The following is a 17487-nucleotide window of genomic DNA, read 5'->3' on the forward strand; positions in this document are numbered from 1 at the left end:
CATCCACATAACATTAATGGTAACACGGGATGTGAACAATCAAGATGCAGGTCGGTAATATGAACCAGTAACAGCAGGTTATTGTATAATTGAAAACCATCAGCTGTTTTGTGTCTAGTACTGGCCATTATATAGACTTGGTGCACACTGTTTGCTTGTTTGCTTCAGAAATGGGACTCTAAATGAACAGGCAAAAGGTGATTCCTTTTTGTGTTCAGTTCCCAAAGTCATTAAAGTGACAATGGGTACACAAATTAAAGTAAGGACTTCATTTCTCAGCAAATACATAGTTTATAATAATAGCAATTTAATAATAATTGGCTTTGTAACAAAGGTCACTAGGCCAGATGCTCTCGGTGTTACTTTGCTGACACCAATATAAGGAATAATTTGGCCAGGGTGTACCCAGCCCTCTGTTGCACAAGGCAACAAAAGGAAGCATGCTCACACAAACCTGCCAGTGTAAAACTGCATGGTTCTGCCCATTTACAGACTATTATTGAAAAGCTAGATTAAATTTATACTAAATGTTACTTCAACTATATATAGATATATAATGTAAAATTCTATTCAGTGGAATACATGCACATGAAGCTGATATAAACCTTCACACCCCCAAAATGTTACCTATACATTCCTTTATTTCATTGTGTATGAACTCATTCTCTCTCTGACACACATGCATGTGTGTGAACACACACACATGACAATGAACCTACCTGGTCTTACTGATCCCGAGAATCCCTGAGGGGCTGGGTGGAGGTCTAAATAGCCATGTCATGCCATCGTGCTACCATATGTTTGTCTTTTCTACACTAACATTTGCCAGGAAATCTATCATTGTCAATACAGCACCGTCCTGTGACATGAGAATAAAATGTTTATGTGCAGTCTCTGTCAGCGTTTTTTAGAGATGGAAGTATCAGTGGGAACAAGGGTACTGCTGCACCCTCTTTTTAACTACCTTGATTTTTTGGCCACAGCTGTGATCCTCTTTGATCCACAGTGTCTTTTTTCTGTCAGTAACCACTCTGGTTTGGATTATTTCTGTCTTTTTTTTTTTTTTTTTTCTTTCTCTGAGTGAAGTGCCCCACAAGCTCCTTTATTTGAAGATTTTGCTTCAAACGCTTAAAAAATAGGGCTTTGAGCACCTAAATGCTTGTCTCCAGATTCATGGGATGTAGTTCATTCATGTCAAAGGCTGCTGCCCCACTATGCAGCATGCTCAGCTCCAGTCTCCCACTGAATGGACAGTACTATCGGGAGCTGCTGCTGCAGTAATGAGCAGAAGCCAAGTCAGAACATGCACAGTTGTTATTACTGTAATCGATGGGAATCTGGGTTATGCTGTGAAACTCCTAAGGCCTGGAGCTTTATTTCTGCTGTCTATCCATATACTGACTGAATCACTCTGATGTCCTACATAAAACTCAAAAAAATAAATGACTGAACAAAGTTTATGTTGTAGTTGAGACACCTCCATATGAAAAAAAATCTAAGGGTTCTCACTTGAAAAGTCTGAAGATCTTATCTCTTGATGTTGTGTCACCATACATCTGAATATGCCCATGCAATGTCAACAACTGAATCTCTGCTGGATTCAATGGAGTCTTCCCTTTCTGGGCTAACATCTCTTCTGGGGATGGATTTGATTTTAAAATGTTAATTTATTCCATCTTTAACGTTGATTAGTCCCAAGACTGAGCTTATTTTTCTGGTTAGTCTGAAATCTTCATCTAGGAGAAGGTGTCAATATGGTGACAAAACTAGTTTCACTTCTAATCTGTAAAACCTACAGAAATCACACAACTCATTTCTATATTGTTGCACACACATATGCACTCTTGACACATGGCGTTTGCTATTTGGATAGAAAGCTTTTTTTTTTTTTTTAACATTTTGGTGGGTTTTGCACTAGAAGTCAGGGAGGCCCAGCCAGGGGCTCCTGCACTATATAAAAGGATACGCAGGGCTGCTTTAGTGTAAAAGTAAAAACAGATGACACCATGAAAAAAGGGCTACTTGCTTGCCAAAACCTCTACAATTTCAAAATTCATCTATACATTTTTTTCATATTCATTTTTGTGATTATTTATAACATAAAAATGCTTTTAAACTGGCTTTCAAAGCAGACTTTCCAAAAACAGTCTTGCTTTCCATTGTACTTCTAATCAGTTTATTTCTAGTGCAAAAGGAAAATGATGTCTTTCTCTAAAATTAGCTTGTTTACAGAAATACATGTACTAGGACTACTGCTTTCCTTACAATGCTAATGCTGTGCACGACAGGTAAAAATAGTAATAAAAACAATGCACATTTTAAAGGATTCAGTGGGCTACCTTTTCTTTCCAGCTGCAACCTCAGTTGCTTCATCAGGGTTGAGAGCAAGTAAATTTTTGTCCAGTACGTGAGCCTCTGTGAAACAATGCAGTCAATTTGCAGCTTTGTAACTTCCATCCTAAACTGGCCATGTTTATTATTATCATTATCATTATTATTTATTTATTTATTTATTTATTGTGAATGTTTCTTGTTGTTTGTATTAAAACCTGTTCAGATTTTTTTTCAGTTTAGGTCACTAGACCTTTTAGAATATTTTTTGGATGACATGGAAGGCAAGCGCTCAGTATGTCTTACTTGTATTCATGCTTCTCCTTCTACTTTAAAATAGCCACCAGAGTGCTTAAGTAACATAAAATGTCAATGCAGATAAGCAATACAAAGCTAAGCTCACACAGTGTCTGGGTATGTTGTGGCGGAATGCATGGAATTATCAGAAACTCTCTCCTTGCTCTGCACATGTCTAGCACCTAGGGCAGCAGAGCCCATATCTTTGGGAAGTGTTTGTCAAAACCTAGGTACATACAGGTTATGTACATACATTACAGCCTACATCTGAGAAATGAACAACAATGCAGGCCCAATATCATAGTAAAGGCTATCACAATGTTAGTTTTATTTATGATCAGCCATAAATAATGTAACTTGAGTGATGTATTTGTTCTCGCATGTCAGGGAGGCCAATCAGTGTAAGTGTGACCATGTACTTAAGGTCATATATTCTGTATATTTTAAATATTCCAATTGCCATTTATTCTATTTACCACAAAAATTATGCTCTTACTGTAGATCAAGGAAAAGTTAATTTGATAGGAAGAAGGTATCAGAGGATCCTCTGTCCCTTAAACATCACTGAAATGGGTAGGTCAATGGGTTCTTTGTGTGAGGCAAAGATTAAAAAACAGGTGGTTTCTTCAAAAAATCAGAAGCCAAGCAGCCCAGGAATTTCTAAGCTATATCTAGGAGAAGTGTGAGAAGCGGTTTGTCAAAGTAAAAGAAACAGATCCAAATAAGAATATGTGGAAGATGAAAACTCGCTGAGAAGGAATTTTGAACAAGCGGTTATACATACAGGCTGGGCTCTGGGGAGAGGTGCTGGGTGAAAAAGCTTTAGGCCGCAATCATCTGATTTCTTCTTTAATCAGAAAATCTGTGACTGTATATTCTGTCAAATAAAGAGAAATGTGTGAACTGAACATGTCCAAAAGAGTTCAGTGTGGGCTATTTGGATCAGTAGGAGCAGGAATGTGTTTGTATGAAAATTAACTGGAAGAAACATTAGCAGACAGAGCCATAAAAATACTGTAAAACCAGGATTTCTAAAATGCGCTTTGGTCTGAGGATAAACCAAGAAAGTTTTGGCAAATTCTTCTAAGAAAAATGTGAAGTCCACTGGGAAGCTTATATTAAAAGTTAACACCCCAGCCCCTCCAAGATGTCTGTCAGCCTGTCACTCACACTGAGGACTTTACTACCATTCCTCAGACACATGGCCACCAGCTACACTCTGCTTAGCTCTGTGTAGGGAAAGCTGCTCTTACAAATGGTTGGGGAGACGGCCCTAAAATGTGTTCTACTACATATATAGAAGTATTATATGGCTGGTGGAGATGCTCTGAGCAAAATCAAAAACTCAAAGTCAGGTAGGAATCTTGTCATTAACTAATTAACTTTGCATGAGAGCCATTTTATGGCATAATTTACTTCAAAATGCATTGATTGTAGTGTTTATAACTGTGCTATCCTTGATAAGACTGACAGATCAAAGATGCTTCTAGACTGTGGCAGTTTATTTATTTATTTGCTTTGTGAGCTTTCATCCTATTGTCAAGAGACAAACCTGGAACTCTTCAGAATTATGGCCAGACACTTGCTGAATCTTGGGCGTTTTAAGGGTTTGCTGTTTCTGGTGCTGTCCCAGAGCAAAACTGGTTTCCTTTTCAGAACTGGGATACCAATGCCCCTAACAGCTAACACATTTTGCTACCTGCTGGGAAAAACTATTGGGTCAAGTCCTGCTTTAGCTTTACACAAGCTGCTCTGGGATGGGAAGCTGGCAGTGTACTGTTAGGTGTACCAGTGCTTCCAGAAGCACCGCCACTATTAATAAAATAGAATATCAACAAGGAGGCTTCTGCAAGACAGACCAGCACAGGTATGGTGGCTTCAACACTTTACTAGTCATTTGTTGATGTAATTAATGGCGCTGAAGCTACTTAGCACATGTTGGTGCTACTACCATGGGGTAGTTGCCAGAACGATGTGTTCAGCCGGGCTCTCTTCTCCCTGGGGTGCCCTGCGTTAGCCAAACTTACGTCTCTCTGCATGTTGGCCTGCGCCATGGACACAGTGCTGTTTGCCAAGACACTGCTGGGTGAGATGGACTGCTTTTGCCCAGAGGCAGTACAAAAGTGCTGCCATTGTTGTACACATGTACAGATCCAAATTAGATCTTTCATTTTCTTTAAAGAGAGACATTCAACTCTCACAGAAAGGCCAGAGGGAAGGCCATATGGAGAATATTTATGCTGCCATTAATGTAGCCTTTCCCAGGCCTCTGACCTTTCCCACCAGAAGGGTTTTTCAAACTTTGTTCTAATTGTTAATACAAATCTGTGTTTCCCTGAAGTACTGAACATTTTCCAGCAGAGGTCTCTGCCTACTAATAATAAAGGTTTGGCCTGACTGCTTAGACGCAGCAGGGGTCAAAAATCCTTATAAATCAGTTAGGCTTTGTCCCTTGGCAGGATTAAGTAACAAAACCAAGACTTTGTGAATGTGAGTGCCTAGCTTTGAAATCATCATCTGTTTCACAGAGTGGTGATGCCCGTCTATTACATACACTGAGATTCTTGAGAAAGGTTTCCTTTATGTAAGATATTTAAAGTAAGTCTACCGAGGTTTATATAGCAGATGTAGCCTATCCACCCAAAACATGTTTCAAAGAATTTAAGAATTAAGAGCCCCTCATTGTTAAGTACATCAGAGAATTATTGAACTGTAAATATCACACTTCTTCTGGATCCAAAACAAACAAGCCCATTCCAAGGGAAGGAAAGAAACTCCTTTCTTCCCAGAGCGTAATGTGGTGTAGATCTCTAGCTTGACATCTAACTACAATCAATGGCAACTGCTCCAAGAGACATTTAGCTTTCAAGCTATAATCTTTTTGCTTTTCATCCATCTCTAATACAAGTTTAGAGATAATTCTCTGGTTATGAGAAAATGATTCATTTTTATGCCTACATATCTTTAATTTTATTTTCTAATTTACTTCACTGAGTGAGATGAACTGATAAAATGCAAGGTGTTAACAATAGGGATTAAACTTTTCTACCTTTAGGTCTGGTTTCAGATCACTCTGTGCACCATCCTAATTCACCAAGAAACTTCAAGAAGTCTCAAAGAAAGACTCTTTTGAAGCTCAAACAATATAACTGGGGTGGGGCAAGTTCCCTTCCCTCACCTCAGGAAAGAGCTTCACCCTCCTCTGTGCCAAGCCGTTTGCTGGTAATACTGCTAATGGTTGTTCATCTTGAAACCTCCTATCCAGACATTGTTTTTTAAACTGTGACGTTAGAGGTGCATGTTCCCTTCACATCCAGCTTTCCAAAAATCACATTTCCATATTACAAACTAAAGTAAGGCCAGCGACCAGGGCAACACATCTGTGTTGCCACCAGCAGCTTCTGTAGAGAAGACCAGCAGACAGAATCACTGGAGTATTTGCAAGCCCATAACACAAGAGCCACAGCTTCCCTTAGCACAGAAAAGCAACTTATTCAGAGTGACACCAATGTAACCATACTGGAGTTAAGGTGGTGTTTTATGGACGTGATCACCAGCCAGATTCCAAGAGCACCATAATTTGTTCAGTTTTGCTTCAGTCTCTCCTATTTGTGCATAGCTAGCTGAAGGTGTTTGTACTGAATGGATAGACTGATACCATGCTCACTTGCTCAGTGTCCTCTGCTATAGCAAGCCCTTTGAGACAAAGTGAAGGAGAGGAACTGCCTGTGATTTAGCACAAGGAATTTTAATCAAACAGCAAAAAGTTCCACCGTGTTTCAAAACTAAATGTTCTAGTCAAATCAATGACTGCACCTGTCTTCTGCTTATAATTCACTACAAGACACAAGTCCCTTGGTACTCTCATAGATATTCTTGCAGTCCTTTGAAAATCTCACTTCCACCTCAGTAGTTCTTTGATTTGCAAACTGTGGGTACAATTTGATTCATGATTCACTCCCCCTTTCCCAGCAAATACCTTCATTCTACCCAAAGCTGATCCTTATTCTCTCAGTATTGTCTCTGATAAAGATTGTATATTGACTTTTTGGGGAACTCACCGCAAACTGATCTTTCCCGATCCCTTGTATTTAGCTGAAAAACTGTGGTATGATTATGATAACAGGGAGATGAGAGGCAGACCTGACTAACCTCTGGATATCAGGGTTCAATTACAGCTCCAGTGCTTTGCAGTTAGATGCTTTCGTCCCACAGAACTGCTGCAAGTCTGGATGACATTGGAGATATAACTCCCTCCTCTTTCTACTTTGCCAAGTAAATCACTGAAACACTGAAAAGCACAAACAATCTTATAGCTGACAGATTCTGGAAAAGGCTGCAGGGCAGTCAGGATTGCCTGGGAAAAAGAAAAGGATTTAATTTGGAAGTAATAACAGTATCAAGATTACTTTTGAGGAGACTGTCCCTCCCTTTCTCTAAAGACAAAGTCAGCTATGCTCTCCTTTATCCCAAGAATGATAAAGACTGTTTTGTTAACACCTCTGAAGCTCTGCAGCTACCACACAAGTGCCACTATGATGTGGAACAGTACATACAAGGAATGACCATATTCCTCCTTCTAACTGTTTTTCTTTCTTAGCTTTCCTTAAATGTTCTGTGTTGTCCCAAAATGTTTCCATGAGCCCAGATCTTGAGATCACGAAAATTCGGAAAGTTTACACTAGGAAGAAATCAAATGTATGGCGAGGAAATGAACTTAGGATATCAATTAAAATGAATGGGCCACGAACCCAGCAGATAACGATGAATAACAGATTCAAAAAAGAGGGTTTGCAGGTCCTTTTTCCTGGCACATGTGCCTTGTAGAAAAATTCTAGTAGAGCTGCTCAGAACCTTACCACACATCTTCCCCTAACATTTGTCCTTCTGCTTTATATATGCTGTATCGAAACTTTCAAAGGTGTCCTTTTATTGAGAAAGCCCATAATTGGCTTGGAATAAAATGAATTAATTTCCCCCTACATTTTGACCTCAACAGAGATGTGCACTTATTATGTGAGAGCATAATCTGGGATTAAGAGAAAACAGAAGCAAAGTGCACAAATTATACAGGATTCTCAGTTTTAAACTTGGAATGTGGTACAAACTTTAACATAGAACAAGAAAACAACAGAGAACAAGTGTTCAACAACAGAAGAACATCGCTGAACAATGTAGAGAAAGGATGAAATCATGAAATCACAATTCTTCAGTCACAGTTTTTAGAGCCATGAACATCTTAGCAATATTTCAATACCTGCAAGAGAAGAGAATTTGTATGTATTCCACCTATCAAATATTCAGCATAATCTTGCCAAAACTTAGCTGTTTTACACAACTAAGTGCTATTAATTCAGTTACCTGCAGGTGTGAATTCAAGGCTTTCAATGGAGTAGACACTATAATTTCACCATCAATTGTCCTTTCCATGCTTAATAAAGTTGTACAGAAAGTATTCATTTTTTAAAATATACTTCTGCTGTATAGTGTTACCGAAAGGCAGTACTTTAAAATGAGAGCCACCCTTTCAGGGCAAAAGGCCTAAGGAGTTATGTAAGAAGGCTGTGATTTAAAAATGTGATTAATCTTTTCTTATACCACAGTTCATATAACAAGGACCTCATAATACAGTACTTGAGAATGGACCCCTGGTATCAGGAAGCATTTGCAACATCGGGCCTGTTGTTCACGCAATAAGCAACAGATGAAAAAACCCATACATTAACAACACTTGGAATTATAATGTATTGTGTTTCAGGGTGGATGGATGGAAGAACACAACGCTGAATAGTTGAGTGTTTCCAAACTCCATTTATTGTAACATGCCAGTAACATTAATTTCTCTGTGCTTGGGTCCTTTCCCTCACATTTCTAATTCTCTTTCAGCACTAGATTCTGTATGAATTCTCAGGACTGAGGAAGAAAAACAACACACATTTGCTTTTTTCTTTTCATTTACCAAATCATATTTCTGATTTTTTTTTGCATTGGTGGAAAGAAACCACATTGGTGCCAGGTTGGAAAATTGGGATGAAAAAAGTTGAAAGATGAAAAAAGATGAAAATTGCTGTGCAGTGCAGAAAACAAACAAACAAACAAACAAACAAACAAACACACTGAAAACACCTATACTGTTTTGACACATTTTAAGCCATGCAGCTTGTAATGAAAATAACACTGGGTGCATGCCCCTAGATGCCTTAAGACACTAGTCTTAACCAGGATGGATGCAGGGTCATGCACCCGGATCCAGGAACTTGGAATATCCTCCAGCTTAGACATAGCTTCTATAAAACACATACCTGTCTGGAATATCCAGCTACCGCTACTTATTTCTTCCATACAGTAACCTTCTTCTGCTAATACAGCAGCGTACAATTATTTTAAACAAGCAGGAAAAGAACAAACAATGCATTGAAATTCTACTTGTGGCCCAGCCTCAGCCCCGTGACTTTAGGGAGGCTGCAAGGCCAAAACGCTGGGGAAGGAGCTCTCTCCTTCCACTGTATGCTTCACTTTAAAGTATTTTCTGTACACAGAATTAAACATTTTTATCTTTATTTGAAATGCCCTGAGACTCTCCTTTGATGTTATGTCAGGAAAGAGGTACACTCTTTGCTGTTCACAGAATTTGTGCAATTTTGGGATATTTTCAAAGGTGCAGTATTAGTTTTCCGCTTGCATCCATGTTGAAGTTTCTTTTTTGGAAAGCAGAAATACACCTGAGAGTGAACTGTGATTTAATATAAAGACAGAAATTGCAAATACAAAAGGAGAAACTGAATGATACCTTCAAAAGCATCAGTGCTGTCCTAACCGAAACCAGGACAGAGGTATTCCAGATTTCAAGAGCAGGGCGTCAAGTAGGGTGATATTTCTGGTCTGCTCTGCTCAGCCACGTTCTGCAGAGACTTCTGGGATAGATTGCGCTCACTTTGGCTTGCAGGATTCTTTGTGGTATTTATATTAGGCAGTGCAAAAGTTGTTGATGTAATGTCATGATGGTGGTCTCCCCTAACACAACATGTAATTAATGTGATGAAAAACACAGCTTTTCAAAGAAACTTTGGCATGCTTTTATAGAAGGGTATGCAGACTTCTTGAGTTTGCAGTACATATCTGAATGCAAATACGCATGCTTGATTTCCCCTGAGTGTTGTGTGAGCTGTTATTATTACTGACCTGGAAATTATTCTCCTTTCCCTGTTTGACTATTGTTTTTGTCTGGGTTATATGCATCCCTGAAACCAGATGTGCAACACTTGATATATTTCCATTACTTAACATTATCATGTATATTTATTATCTCAAAGCTGTACAATTTGAAGCAGTAACACTTGGTTTTCGCTGCATATTTCACAGTTGTGGTCTGCTACAATGACCAACAGACCTCCCAAGACAAAATATTGTAAGGAATTGTATTGTAAAGAATCTACGGCAGCTTAGGCACCACCTGGCATATCAGTGCTACGGCACTGCTCTTGAATCAAGAGAAAAGACTAAAGAAGAGAAAAGAAAGTTCAGATTTTATTTTTCTCAAGTGTGCCTGTGCAGACTTTACAAAGGTGTCCACCATGTGGTGAAACCAGAATCACCTCCAGTTGTTAGCAATAAGGCAGCTGATGGGGCCAGTTCTGATTCCATCCAGAAGAGAGCAGCAGCATATCCCCGTGCTGAACGTGTCCTCGCGGAACAGACTCAGAAAATGACCCCAAATAATCACCCACTCCCTGCAGTAATAGCCTGACATGTAAAACAAAGTAAATGCCAGTTTAATGACAAGCTGATTTCTTTCAGTCACACAGAGGAGGGTAATACAAAGGGGGTGGGAGCTGACATCAAACATTGGCTGCTGCTCTTCAGCTCTGAGAACAGAGTAATTCACTTTTTATTGCCTTTTTGCTTTAAACAAAAAGACCGGTGATGTAGGAAATGATTGCTTATGAATAGCGAAGATTTTTTATAAACAAGGAATTAAAGCGAGGGAGTATAATATCATCCAAAATACTACCTTTGCAATAATCTCCTGTAAGAACACAGAAGGGATTTTATGGAGCTGAATTCTTACATAGCCTGTGATATCACCACGTGCATCCAAGCCTTTATTAGCTCAGTTACCCTCACAGTTTCCCTGGGAGGTCACTACTCTGACTGAGGCACAAAATGCCTTTGTAGATCTGCACCAAATTGCTGAAAATCAAACAGAAAGTTTGAGTTGTGGCTGGAGCTTTCCTGCAGGTCTCCTGAGCTCCCAAGCAGCTCAGTTACCTGTAGATAGCCCTTCCCCTCCTCGCTGTGAGGAACACATCCTCAGAGCATGTACCAGGCTCACTTTATGTTTGCTCAAAGGGCACTGTCAAGGGAGCAGAGAGTGCGTAATGCAGTGCTGGCAGCTCAGTGCAAGAAGAGGCTTTTCTTTTTTTTTTTTTTCCTGTACAGCTGAGCTGCATGGTCAGAGCACGGGGAAAACTCACATCTCTTTACCATGAAGAGTGTTGCAAAGATATGGCTGAGAAACTGAGACGGCTTTCCAGCTGTCCCCTTACAAGAACTCTCTTCTGACATGAGAAAGTACAGGAAAAAGGAGGGAGAAAAGTCTTGCTCTTAAATGCAACAAGGAGAAGAGTAGGAACATAGAAAATGAACTGGAGAATACAGAAGTTTTCCCTTTCATCTTCAACATGCAGATCTTTCTCCATTCTTGCTTCATCTCCTGCACTATCAGGACCTGCTCCCTGGTGGTGGCTGTTCATGCTCCGCATACTTTCCAGTGTGGGTTCTCCTCCATCCGGTTATTGTTTCCTTGGACAAAGTAAGATCTCCTCTCCTTCTGCCACAAATAATACTTGAGAAGAAATCCCTCGTAAAATATTCTCTTTCTGTGAATGGAGATAACACACACAGCTACGCAGATGGCACCCTCATCATCGTGTGCTCTGTGCACTCCTTCAGCCTGTGGGACCACTGCTGGGATTATTCTCCATGTCACACCCCCTACTTTCAATCCCAGCTGCTGCTCTTCTTCATTCTCCTTTGTGCTAGATAAGGCTGAGAAAAAGCTAAAGGAGCCTGCAGATTTTTGTCAAACTCTGCAGCAGTGAGAGAAACCCCAGAAAGGAAGGAGCTGAAGAAATAGCTGAGGGGTAAGGATGGGTGCAGCAGAAGTTTGAGCTACTGCACCCCTTGTATACAGGGGGTAAAGATTTTTTTTTTTTTTTTTTTTTGTTGTTGTTGTTTTGCTAAAGCAGGGGGGCACTGAGCACTGGGGGAGTAAGCTAACTAGAGGATTTCACTCAAAAGAGTTTTTCCTGCATACACCTAGGAAGGCGGAGAGACTCGTAGTTTATAGGACATTAGTGAAAGTTAGAAGCTCTGCACAGTGACTTTCTGAAGAAAGGCAAGTCCTCCTGTTGTAGATATTATTAACAAGAACTTCATTACTCTGCACATGGCAGTATTAAGCCAGTTGTTAGTTTGGAGCACGCTTTAGTCAGGCTATTCACAGCCGGAGAAGCCTGCATATACCTCTCACTTGCACATGGCCTCTCAGTGCTCAGGAATCCAACGTAAGGTTTATATCATCCCACACAGAGGTGCAGATGTCTGCTTCCCAGAGCAGCAATAACGTGTCTCCTCGCTAGTAAGTTATGTTGTTTTCCTAGTGTCTCCTCTGAAGTCACTCTGGCTGCTCCTGACTCTTCCACATCTCTGTGTGCCATGCACTCACACAGTTTGTTCTCTTTCAGAATTTTTGGCTGGAGACTATTTGAATGTGTTAAGATATATCTGTCCGGATTTTGAACTTGCCTAAACTGGCAGAGCTCACCCAGAGTTAGTGTTTTGCATTTACAAAGATCTGTCTCATGCTATCTTACCAGTGGGGATAATACTTTTTGTAAGACTGTTTTTACATTGGTCATGCAGAAATACAGCTTCAAACTAGTCATTTATAGGGGAGATGAGGGCACAGAAACTAGTAAAACTTATTTGGTCTTTCAAAGCATTATATTTTGACCTGCTTCAATAAGCTAACAATTACAAACTAGTATAAGCAGCCAACAGGAGCCTACTTACTCACACACGTAACTTACAGTCCTTGTTGAGACCTGACTCTGGTTTTATATGCCCTGCTCTACTGAATTCACAGAAATTATTCCCAACTTGTATTACCATAAATGAGAGCGGAATTAGGTTTAACATGAATATGCAGCCCTATGCATATGCAATTATATATTGATATATGTGTGCATAATTTATCTATGCATAGAGCACATACATATATTGTCGTTCTTATCAGCAGATTCAGATAAGATAAATATTTTTCTAGAAATGGGCTTGTATAATAACTATAATTAAAAATAATAATTTTGAAATTAAAATAAGAACTCAGGTTGGAATCTGTCTGATTAGTTTTACTACAGTGTAAGTTGCTCATTACAGACCTTAAAAATCACACTGCTTGCAACTCATGGGTCCTCTTTTTAAAAATAAAAAAAAATATGGAAGCCAATACTGACCCATTTCATTTTATTACTGTGACTGAATTGATGTTAGGACTAGCTGCTCCCGAATCTTGAATGGGTACAGAGAGGAGGTGAAAAAAATCTAGAATGGTTCAGTTCATTCTTGACAATCATCTTACTGGTAGCTGGGTTTATGGCTTTAGGTTTGAATGAAAAGGGCAGGCTGGGCTCCGGGACTTGAGAGAAATACTAGTCTACAGTAAGAGATGTGCAGACAGGGAATGAGTAAGAAGTGTGTTATACATCTTAAGAACTTACAGTATGATTCAGCCTCAAAATGTCAACAAGAAGCTTAAAAAGTATTAAATTCATCTCTCACTGATATCATCATATGATGGGAAAGCCTTGGGCTTTTTCTAGGACAGGGTAGCCCTAGGACCTCTTCTTCAAGCAGCATATCAACATGTTTTCCCCAAAAGCAGTAACAGTTCTGCAGCCCTACCACACCCTGACAGTTTCTCAGATCTATGAATATCTGCTGCTAAGCATACAGTCTTCAAGGATTGCCTATAAAGCTACCTACATTTGTAAACTTCCAAAGAGTGAAAGAATGGTATGGGTGGGAACTATCAATAACAGCAATAAGCAACAGCATTACAGAAATCCTTACACTGAATGAGCAGAAACTATAAAACAAGAAGATTAGTGATCAAAGATTTATAAGATTAAAGCAAAGAATCGGCTCACACTTGAGAAGACGTGTCTGGATTGGCCTTAATTTAAGGTGCAAAAAAAAGGTTCAAAAGTTGTAGAAGGATGCCAATATATGATATTCCTTACAATTCAAACTAATGAGAGTTTTGCTAGAGCCTTTGGCAAGCACAAGTATTTGTGGCAACACACGCATCTGCAGGCAATAATGGCATGTAATTCACAGTCAGCTTTACCAGCTTAGGAGTGTAGTTACAGAAACACAATACAAATGGCCACAAGAGCTTCTATGAAGCTCTAAACTAGTTCAGAACTGAACAGAGTACTCACCAGAGATGGATCGTCACTTTGCGACATTACCTTTTCCTGTATCTGTTTATTGAACACACATGAAAGCTGAAGGGTGCTCACGGGGAGCCGAGCTGACAGGGTGAGAGCTTAAGAGGGTGATGTTTCAACAATACATTTGCAAGTTAGCAACTTTGCGTAATCCAAGGAGTGCCAAAAGGCATGGGGGGCCGAGGTTAGGGGGCTGAAGGAAATTAAAAGCTTGTCTACTGTCAGAAACATGCTTATGAGGAAATATCACTATCCAGCAAAGCCTTCAAAATGCTTTCCAAGCGATTCAAAGCTGAAATGATCACTTTACACACACTTTATATATAAAGAGGTAAGGCTTGAGGTTGCCTTCCTCTCCCCTAAAATCAGGGGAGCTGGCAGTAACTGCTGCTCTGAACAAAACCTAGAGCCTGGCTTTCTCTACAAGAACTCTTTGATCCAGCCTCCCTTCTCTCATTGCATTGTCGTCTCCTTCCCAATCCAGATTCAAACTCTCATTTCAGTTTTGAAATAAAACCTCACTTGCGGGCTGAATGGAACCCTTATGGGCTGTATCTCAAACTCGAAAGGTGTTTTTATTTTAGCTGCATTTCTATAACCTATGCTAGCTGATTAATCAGAAGCTGCTTGTGAACCCTTTTCGAGGAGGGCCTGGCACTCAATTTAAAAATCCCTGGACTAAGTCCAGGTAGTTTAGCTGTTTTTAGGCTTCCCTATTCAGTGCAGGGAATCAGACAGGTATTTTCAGAACTTGTTTCTCCACTCCACTGGTTTTACAGTGTATAACTTTACTAAAGATTCATTAGAAACAATAACCTCTGGTTTTGCCACAGCTCTTTTCAGAATACTTTGAAACCTGGAGGTATAAAAACCAGCTCCCTTACACTCTGTTGGAAACGGATTTTTGCAAATACTGCTGTAAGTACTATCACACTTATTCTTTCCAGAGCTATATAGGCTTGCTACTAACAACTATTCAAAATACCTGTATTCTGAGAAATCGGGTGCTCAAATGTACAGAGTGGCTACCACGCAGTGTGCATCTGTGCCTTCTCCTTTGGAGTCACAGAAAGATGACAGGATCTAGTTTTTGAGGCTCTCGTTTTCTACAGAAAAAAAAAAAATATAATAAAAAAAGAGAGCAACATACATGGGTAGCAAAGGTTGGCATGTCCAGGCCCAGTTCAAACCTATTGTTAAGATTTGATCCTCCAACTGTACGTACTTGCAGCATCACAGATGAAAACATCTCTGGAACTGAGCCTCAGTCAGTGGAAGCTGCCACAGCTTTCCAGAGCAACTCTGAAAAGCTCAAAAATAATGGTACTACTATTCTGAAGTGAGGTTACTCCCTTCAACATCTGTGGTGAATATGTGATACAGGCTGCTATAAGCATCACACATATTTAAAACTAACAGGAGATGTTAAGGCTTGGTCCAGCCACGCTGCGGTCATTAGGAGGAGGGAGCTACACAAATGCTTCATGAGATACATATGCTGTTCTAGGGGTACCAAGGGCTTACTCTGTTCTAAATCTTCTATCCTGTTCAAATTTCCGAGAAATAAAATTTAAAAAAAACAACAAAAAACAAACAAACAAACAAAAAAAATCTTTCCAAAACATGAAGTAAAATAGAGCCCCAAATATTTATCTTAACATAGTTCTTAATGATATTTACCTTCTCTTTGGTTGATAACACTTAAACTAATGTCTCCCCTTGCCTACAGCTCAAAAGAAAAAAAAATTGAAATATCTGGCAACATGTATTATATCATTACTACTGGCTCATTACAATAATGACACTTCCTTACTATGGAATAAGTTAGTACCACTGTCAAAACAGTGTTCTCCACAGCGGGAATGTGTTTCCACAATCATCATTTTTTAAATAAAAATGAAAAATAATGATTTTTTTTTTCAAGTTACAAAAGCCTATTTTTCTGAATCAACCAGAGGCATTATTATTTGCTTTTATTAACACATACAAAATTGTTAGGATATACAAATGTGTTTCCTTTTTGGACACAGTGAAAGCTATATTAATGGGCATTACAGCATTAGTTTACATCACACTGTTTCAAAAAAACACCGTTTATGATTAAACAAATAGGTTTATATATATTTACATTTATAAAAAGAGCTTGAAATAGCTGTATAACAAATCATTGATTTACACTATCAAAAGGCTGGGAGCAATTGTGTCTCCTACGATTGTGCCCTTAGCTTTCAATCCACGATCGCCACTAATACAAGGTCTCATTTAAAACAAACAAAACCCAAAACACTGACCCTCCTGCCAAAACACACACACACAAAAAAAAACAAACCCAAAGCAATGGGACAGCTTTCCCCAGGATAATAATTTCAAGCACAAATGGATTATTTTAAATATCACATAAACCTACTGTAAATTAAAAAAATAGAAGATTACTTTACACAATGCATGGAAACCATTTCTACTGAGCACAAACATTTACAACTGTGTCATGTTTTTTCCTTGCATAACCCATACTCACACACAAACCAGTTTTCAAAAGAATTAGTGAAATATTCAGTCCACTTTTGTTTTCTTTATACAATATGAAATGGTTACAATACCATAGTATATTTTAGAATAAGTTAAACATCAAGACATATGGCAATAGCATTGTACTAGTTGTTCTACATACATACTAAATCCAGAAATTCAGTCTATTTTTATTCAGTCACAAAAATGAATAAGGACTAAGATCCAGTTATACTGGAAAACTAGACTAGTTCTAGAAACCACAAATACTGTAAGCACTTTGGTATAATATGTACAGGTTGTGCTGTCAATATCATGCTTGCATACTACAAGTGATTGAGCCATTTCAACTGGTGAATTAAAAAAAATTATTGTAAGACTTGCTTTAGTATTTCTTCTTCTGTTTGGGAATTATTCAGTCAAAGAAGATGCACCACAAGAACATACACAGCATTTGTATGATGTGACTACAAATTAAATATTGAAGAGGGTTTTTTTTTTTTTTTTTTAAAATGCAATGCAAGACCAGTCTTCTTAAGTGCATAGAACATAATGCAGAATACTGTTAATTACAGGGACAAGTACAAGGATATTAAACATTTTAACAGATATTGAACAATGTTCTCATAAAAAGAGATGTGAATAAGAATAAGCATTCTACCCATTACAAAGATCAACTTGTGTTTTCCACCACCAGTAAGAGAAACAATACCTTTCATGATACATCAGTTATCTACTGCATCCATTTTATTTTTGTCTCTCAAAGGCTTAGAATTGCACCTTCAAACTCTTAAAAACAGTTTAGATTTCTTTTTTTTTCCCCCATTTTAAGCAAAAT

This window comes from Netta rufina (assembly GCF_964035555.1).
Source record: "Netta rufina genome assembly, chromosome: 11".
In the NCBI taxonomy this organism is placed as follows: Eukaryota; Metazoa; Chordata; class Aves; order Anseriformes; family Anatidae; genus Netta; species Netta rufina.